Below are 7,341 nucleotides of genomic sequence, written 5' to 3' on the forward strand. Positions count from 1 at the left end.
GACGGCCGGACCGCGCGGCCCAGAGGCTAGCTTTCCGCTGTGCGGTGTCTGGTTCTCAACAGCAGGTGAATGAGCCAGGGTGGGGCGCCGAGGGCGGGGCCCACGCTATAAAGCGGCTCAGCCGGCAGCCGAGGCCACCCGCAGCCTGTGTGGCCTGTGTTCTCGGGCATACAGAGCCCAGGCCGCCCAGTACCCTAAGGGCCTGGGGATCAGGTAGGGCGCGGGTGGGGTCTTGGCTAGGGAGGCGCAGGGCGATGGGAGGGGAGAGGGTGTAGTGGGCCACGGAGGGGTTAATATGGCACCACCCCCTCTTTTGGTCTGTTGGGCTGTGCCTTGTTCATTATCTCCTCGGCATCACCTCTCGTTCCCCGCTGTGTGGGGAGAGGGTCACCTAGGTCCCAGACTCGCCTGGCCGTCCCTCCTGGGCTGGGTCTTGCCTCCCGAACCATCTATCTGCAACATCGATGGCGGGGGCAGGCCCTGCCCAGGGATCGGGAGTACAGAAGGGTCAGTATCTGCGCGGTCACTCTCGGCGGGGGGGCGGTGACTCCCCTCCACTTAACCCCTTCCTCCGCGCGAGCCCGAGCCAGGGTGCTAACGGTTTTCAATCTCCGCGCTCCGGCCTGTAGGCTCCGCGGAGGAATCCGCTAAGCCCCCCGCCTCTGCCGCGCCTTTTTAGAGGTTTCTAGGCCACCAGACCTGCCGGGGTCCATTGGAAGAACTAGGAGCTAAAAGGGAGGAAGGCGGATTAGCGTTTTATTTTAATCTGGTTTTGAACTGTCGTCTGGGGCAGCCGGGAGGCAGCGACTGGGAAGGACGCCCAAAGCAGCGGCGAGGGGCGGGGCGCCCGGGTGATCTGATGCTGGGGAAGAAGGAAGAGGCCACCCCAATGCCGACAGTTTGGGAGCATCCGACCCCTGCCCCTCTCCAAAAGCTTTGGGTGGTAACCGAGCAACGGTGGTCGAGAAGGATCTCATCGGTGTCCGCGCCCCAGCCCGGTCGGCCCCGCCCCCTCCCGGGGGAGCCATTGCCGCAGTGAGGGGGGGAGAAAGGGAGATGGGAACGGGTCTGGGGGCGGCTTCCCCTCCCCTCCCCCTTCCGGATCAGGCAGCCTTTGTTCCCGCCAGCGGCGGTGGCCAGACACCTGTGAGGCCGCAGACCTGGGCAGAGGTGGGTGAGGACGTAGTAGAGAACCTCTAGTTCCCACTCTAGTCCTGCCCCCCAGGTCTGGGTGCACCTTCTGGGATCGGTCAGCCTTGCGCCTCTTTCTGCTGGGAGACCTTGGAGATCCGTCTAGTGGCCCCACAGTGGCCCCGCCGCCAAACGCACTTCCCCTCCCCCAGCCCAGAATCGGATTTCCAAGCATGCTAAATTACACACACCTCGGCTAGCTTCGGGCTCGGAGGGTGGTGGGGTAGCAGGGCGTCGGGGCGCACCTCGGTCAGTGGGACCCCAGCCCCGAGGTAGGAGGCGGGGATAGAAGGTGGGCGATGGGACCCCTTGAGGCCAGACCCAGAGGGGTTGGACGAGCAGGCGGGGCTCGCTGCGTCTCTGCAGTCCCCGTCGGGCGTGCCCTGCGTGGCGCACCAACCCAAGCCACATTCAAGGTGAATCATCCCCGGCCCGCCTCCTGTCCCTCCCCCGCCTCTCGGCACCTGAGCCAATGGCGCGGCGCGGGGGGCGGGCGGGGCACAGGGGGCGGTAAAACCCTCGCGGAGTCATTATCTTTGCACTCGGTCGAGTCCCAGCGCCTCCGCGCCGAAGTCCGCAGGCCTCCCTCCGTCTGCGCGGTCGGAGGCTGCCGGTGCACCCTGTTCAACGGCCTCTGGGGCCCTAGCGCCAGGGTGTCCTCTGCCTGCCTCGCGAAGGCGGCTCCTCCTCAGGTGGCCCGGCCGGGGCCTTCCCCAGCAGACCTGTCACCCGACACCCAGGAAGCGCGCGGCCCCATCCCGGCTCCTCTTTGTTCCCCTACGGGCTCCGCGCTGGGGCGCCGCCTCCTCCTGCCGGGGCAGTGGAGATTAGGGGCGCCGCCCTGGCCCAGCCCGGGCGCGCCTCAAGTTCCGTCCATCCGGCCCGCTCCAAACGAGGGCCCTTTTTGCCTTGTTCTTCCCGTGTGGACTCCGCGCGGAGCTGGGAGGCGGCAGTGCGCCCAGCTCCGAGCCGGCGCAGGTGAGTGTTCGGGGCGGGGCCGGGCGGAGCCTGCTCCAGGGGAGGAAGAGAGGTGGAGGCGGGTGCCCCGGGGCCGGCAGTGCCAGAACCTGGGTTGGGGGCGGAAGGCCGGGCAAGAGGAGGCTGCTCGTGCGGCCAGCCTTCGGGGATGACGCGGCTGTGCGAACTCCTAGCCCTTTCGGGCCTCACGGCGGAGGTGTCCACGGGACGGAGATCTAAGGTTCAGGTTTCCCAGTTGCCTATGCCCTGAGCTCAGCCTTGTTACCCAGGAGCCGGGCGGCGACAGTTTGGGGGTGCGGATTGTGTTTGGCGACGTGCGTCTGGGCGCGGGCCCAAGCGCCGCCTCCCTGAGGAATCCGACTGGGGTCGCGCTGGCGTTTCGCCGCCCTGGTGGGCCCGGGTGGAAGCGCAGGGCTGGGAGGTGGGCCGCGACGCAGGCTGCGGGGAGCGTTCCGGCACGGAGGACTCATTTCTTCGGCCCGTTTTCGGGGTTTCGTGGCGGTTTGGTTACTGCTTCCGTGGCTCCGGGCCGGCCCCGCCCTGTCCCTGGGGAAAGCAGGTCTCTGACCTCCAACTCGCTTCCACTTGTCGGCCATCAGTCCTGGGAACCTGGGAGCGCACGGCAGAGACACCCCTTCCTGCTCCCGCCCCCATTCCTGTTAGGGCAGGCCAGCACCTGGGGTCCCTAAATCCCGCTCGGAGGTCCACGCGCCCGCGCGCCTGGGGCGCCTCACGGACCAGAGCATCCTAGGGGTGCAGTGAAGGTGCGGCCCCACAGGGATCGCCCAGTTCTGTCGAGCCCTCCAGCCTGAGTCATGCGCTTTCCCTTTCTCCAGTCTGGGTGTCCCTACACTGTACTTAGAAATACCTGCGGTGGCCGAACGGGTAATGCGGGCTCCGAGATTAGGGGCCGAGAGAGGGCGGTGCCCTAATCAACCTCCCCACCCTCACCCCGTTGTCTCTGCAAGGCTCCTGAGGGGTAAAAGAACCCGATTTCCCTTCTGCGGGGTGGGTGGAGGATGCCCGCTCGAAGACGCTGGCCCTCGCTCTGGTCACTCAGCTCTTCGGAGAGTGCTGCACCTTCCACTGTCCCTCAGGAAGCCAGTTGGGCTGGAGTCGAGACTTCTAATAAATCTGCCCATGTGACCTCACTGTGAACTGAACCCGCTTCTCAGCCTCACGCGGGTGCACTGGAGGCTCCTGGTTTGGACTCGGGCTGTGAAATTTCAACCACCACTTTCTTCACAGCTCATGGCCGCCCCTTCAAGCTCCTGGGGGTGGCATAGAGGAACTTTTGGAGTCGGACTTACGCAAAGAAGAAAAAATTCCAGTATGCCAGTCTCATTGTGAGAATTTCGTTTGTTCCTTTTCTCCACAAGGCGGGTTATCGCGGCCCACTGGCTCCTGACGCGAGCTCGCGCAACTCCAAAAATCGGGGTTATTAGTGGGTGCGCTGGTGGTCTGAGCTGCGTTGAAAGCAGTTTGGGGCACCGCCCGGGACCTCGTGGGAAGACAGGTTGGCTGGGGCCGTGCCCTGGGCTTGTCTGAAGGCCAGGCTTCCCACAGCCCTTTGGGCCCCAGGGCATTCGATAGAGACCCAGGGTTACAGGCCCCTGGCTGTTGTGGGTGGCGAGGCCCCGATTGGGGCTTCATATTCGTTATGTGGAAGTGGAGCAGAGAGCTGGCTAGGTGCAGGGCTGCGTGATGGAGGAGGAGATCTGAATCCCCGCTGCCCTGTGACTCTTGAGTTTGGGGAGCCCCAGCACCGAGAGCGCAAGCAAGGGGCCTGTCCTTTGCGCCTGGGTGCGGGTGCCTGGGGAGAGAGACCTCTAGGGAAAGGGGGACTCAGAAGCGTCACGAGGTCCAAGTAGAGTTCAGGAGAGTGGGGCTGAGCCCAGCTGAAGTGGGCTGAGGGTGTGCTAGCAGAGACTTGGTAGGGTGTTGAGAGTACACACCCTGGACAGACCACGGCCTTCCCACCTGACCTGCAGGTCTCCTTGGCACACCAGCTCTGACGTTATTTTCATTGTCAGGAGCTCCCGCCCTCCAGAACTGGGAGACTATACTGTCTTCCACCACCAGAAGTGAATTTCTGTCTCTTTGATCTCAAGGTCAGGGTTGTGACCTGCAGGGAGGACAGAAGAGGCTGCTCTAAGGACGGCCCCAAATCTTGGGCCTGTTTTTCCTTTCGAGATTTCCAGTGGGCTTTTGTTGCTTATGTTGGTGAGCTCTCCTTGCCCCCTGTTTCCGGAAAGCTGTGAGACCCTGCTTCGCTAGGGCCCGAGCCCACCCCAACCGAGGTCCAAGAGTTCTTGGGTGGACCTGGGCCGTGGAAGCGGGTGTGGCCCTGCGGGTGCACTGCGGCACGGGTCTCTGCGGCATTGCCTTCGCAGGGGCGAGGCCGCGCAGGGGAGGAGCCTCGTTCTGCTGATTAGAACTGGAGGCTGAAGGGGATTTGGCTTTGTAAGCTGTTCGCTGCCCCTCCACCCTCGTCAGGTTGGAAAGATGGGGAGTGGGGGAGAGAACGAGGTTCTTCAGAGAGATGACACAGTTGGTCAGAGAGAGCAGGCCTGCCGGTCCACTTGGTTTGATACAGTGGTCTTCCTTCCTATGGTCTCTATGGGGGCGCGGGGGCGGGCAGCCGGGACAGCAGAATCCCTAAGTCCAGCCCTCTGTTTTCAGGCAGAGACCTTGATTGCAAAGCACCTCTGTTTTTCCTTCCTCAAATCACCACTCCCAACCTCGGCACCCCCCAAAAGAAAAAGCAATTCAGGATTCTGTTTCCTTAGGTCCGGGGTTTGAGTCTTCCGGAGACGTTCCCGACATTGCTCAAAGTCGATCCTCATTCCCTTGTAGCAGTATTGTTTGGGTTTCTATTGAAATGCAGATTTCTGGGTGTGCCCATGAATCTACATTTCAAGGGGTCCCTTGGGTGATTCCCAGGGTTATACACTAAGCAATGTTGATAACTACCCACCTCCACTTAATCCACATCCTTTGCTATGTCCCCCACCCCCCGGATTGGCAGGTCATGTCCTTTTTTTAGTGGGGAAAACTGGTGCAGAAGATCAGGAAGTGACTTCCTGGGACCCCCCACCCTATCAAGCCAGATTGGCCCCTGGGGAGATGACTGGGCTGGAGGATCCGGGTCCTGCAGTGGACATGTGTTGAAGCAGGACCAGGAGGCCCTGGAGGTGGGAGGGTGGAGTACTGAGCTGAGGGCTGCAGGTGAGGGTTTTGCCTAAAGGCAGCCTGAGGTCATTGGGAGAATGTTCCTGGAGTAGTGTCACCAAGAAGTTTACATAATTTCTGGACCAGGGAACTTGCCCTCTGACCCTTCTAAGGTGTTTTTCTAGCCACTCTGCCCCTGGGCTCCAGACTGGCCTGGAACAGGCTGAGACCGTAGTGGCTGCTCTATAGAATACCTAGCCCTCCTGTCCTGGGCACCTGCTCCCCAAAGACCCACCCTCCCTCTCCCTCCTTCCCCAGGGTGCCTGGCACCAGAGGCAGGAGCCTCCACAGTGACTTCTCTGGAGGCAGCCGCTCTGGCAACCACTGATGCAACCTCTCTCGCCCCTCCCCTGGCTCCCCGGCCTCTGCCTTCCTCTGCAGTCCCCTCAGCCAGCAGAAACTGCTCCCCTTGCCAGAGGGCAGCGAGTCTCCAGCTCCTCCAGGCTGCCTCCTTGACTGAGGCCTCCCGCCCTCCTGCCCTCTGTCCTGGCCTTCTGCTGTGATGCCCAGCCCAGCCAGTTGATGGTCTGGTTTGGAATGCGGGTGGGAGTGAGCAGCAGGTTGGATTGACCCCAGGGCTTTGCCTGCGCCGCAGGGCAGGCTGAGGATGGGGGCTGCTGGAGACCAACACATTTTGGAGCTGGGGCTGCTGGTGTCTGGCCTCAGAGGCCAGGAGAGGCATCTTAGATGTCATTTGGAAACGGGTGGGGCATGTCATGATGGGTAGAGAGGAGATCTGGCACCTGCTTGCTACTCGGGGCTGGACTGACTGACAAAAAGATGAAGGGTCCGGATCCCCCTCCGCCCCTGCCTAGGTGAGGGTGGGTGTCCCAGCCTGTGGTTGAGCTAGGAATGCCTTTGATACAGCTTTCTTTCTTGCTGCACCCTTTGTGAAGCTAGATCTGCCCTTCTCCTCCTCTGTCTCTGTGTCCTTGAAGGTCACCTTGGGCCGAGAAGGCACGTCAAGCTGGTAAAGAAGCTGGTGAGGAGGGCTGCTGAGCTGTGGCTGGTGACAGGGGCAGGGGCGAAGTTGCAGAGCGGTGGGGGTCCAAGTGGGTGGGCAGGCTGGGAGGCCTGAAGCTGGACCTTGTGCTTCAGGCTGCTGGGAACTGGGAGGCGGAGTTGGGGCAGCTGGCCTCTCCTCAGGGTCAGCGGGCTGGAGAGTGTGACTCCTGTTCTGTGTATGGCACTGGTAGAATTCACTGTGAACAGTCTCGGTCAGTGAATTACCGAAGGGCCATAAACAGAGCAGAGACAGATCCGCGAGTGCCTCACCTCCTTCTGCTTCCAAGAGGGCCTGGACGTCGCTGATGCAAGGGGTGCAGGGATGCAAAGACCTGGTGCAGTGTGTCCCCAGAGGGCTCGCACCATCCCATCTGCTTGGCCGATTTTGGCACTAGCACATTTTTGCTTGTGTCTCTCCGCTCTGAGCAATCATGTGCAGTGCCAATATGGGAAAAGCAGGTGTTGCAGCGGCCGCCTCCCTCGGCACCCTTGTCTGGGCTGGGTCTGGGCTGGGTCTCTGCCTCACAGCCTCCCTAGCCCATCTGGTCCTGCCGCTGGGTGATGCAGTCCCAGCCCGGTGGGCAGCCAGATCGCCTTACACTGCCTGGGGCCACAGCGGAGTGGGAGCTGGGCAACCTGAGCTAGGCCAGCAGATGGAGTCGCTCAGGCTAGGTGGGGGCGGGGGTCGCCATCTGTAGGGTCGGCCTGAGTGGTGCTGTGGCTTGGAGAGGCCCAGCGTGGCTCCCAGAACACCCCTGGGGTGAGACCTTGGCCGGCAGCGCGGGGGCCTGGCCTTCTGCTACAAGTTCTGAGGGACGCAGCTCTAGGCAGTGGGGTGCACTTAAGGTCAGCCTGGGTGTTTTGTGGGGGCTGCTGTCCCTGGGCCCGCTGTGGAATGGACTATCTAGGCAGTTCTGAGAGATGGGGGGCACTTGA

Source organism: Sciurus carolinensis, chromosome 8, assembly GCF_902686445.1.
Source record: "Sciurus carolinensis chromosome 8, mSciCar1.2, whole genome shotgun sequence".
NCBI classification, from domain to species: Eukaryota; Metazoa; Chordata; class Mammalia; order Rodentia; family Sciuridae; genus Sciurus; species Sciurus carolinensis.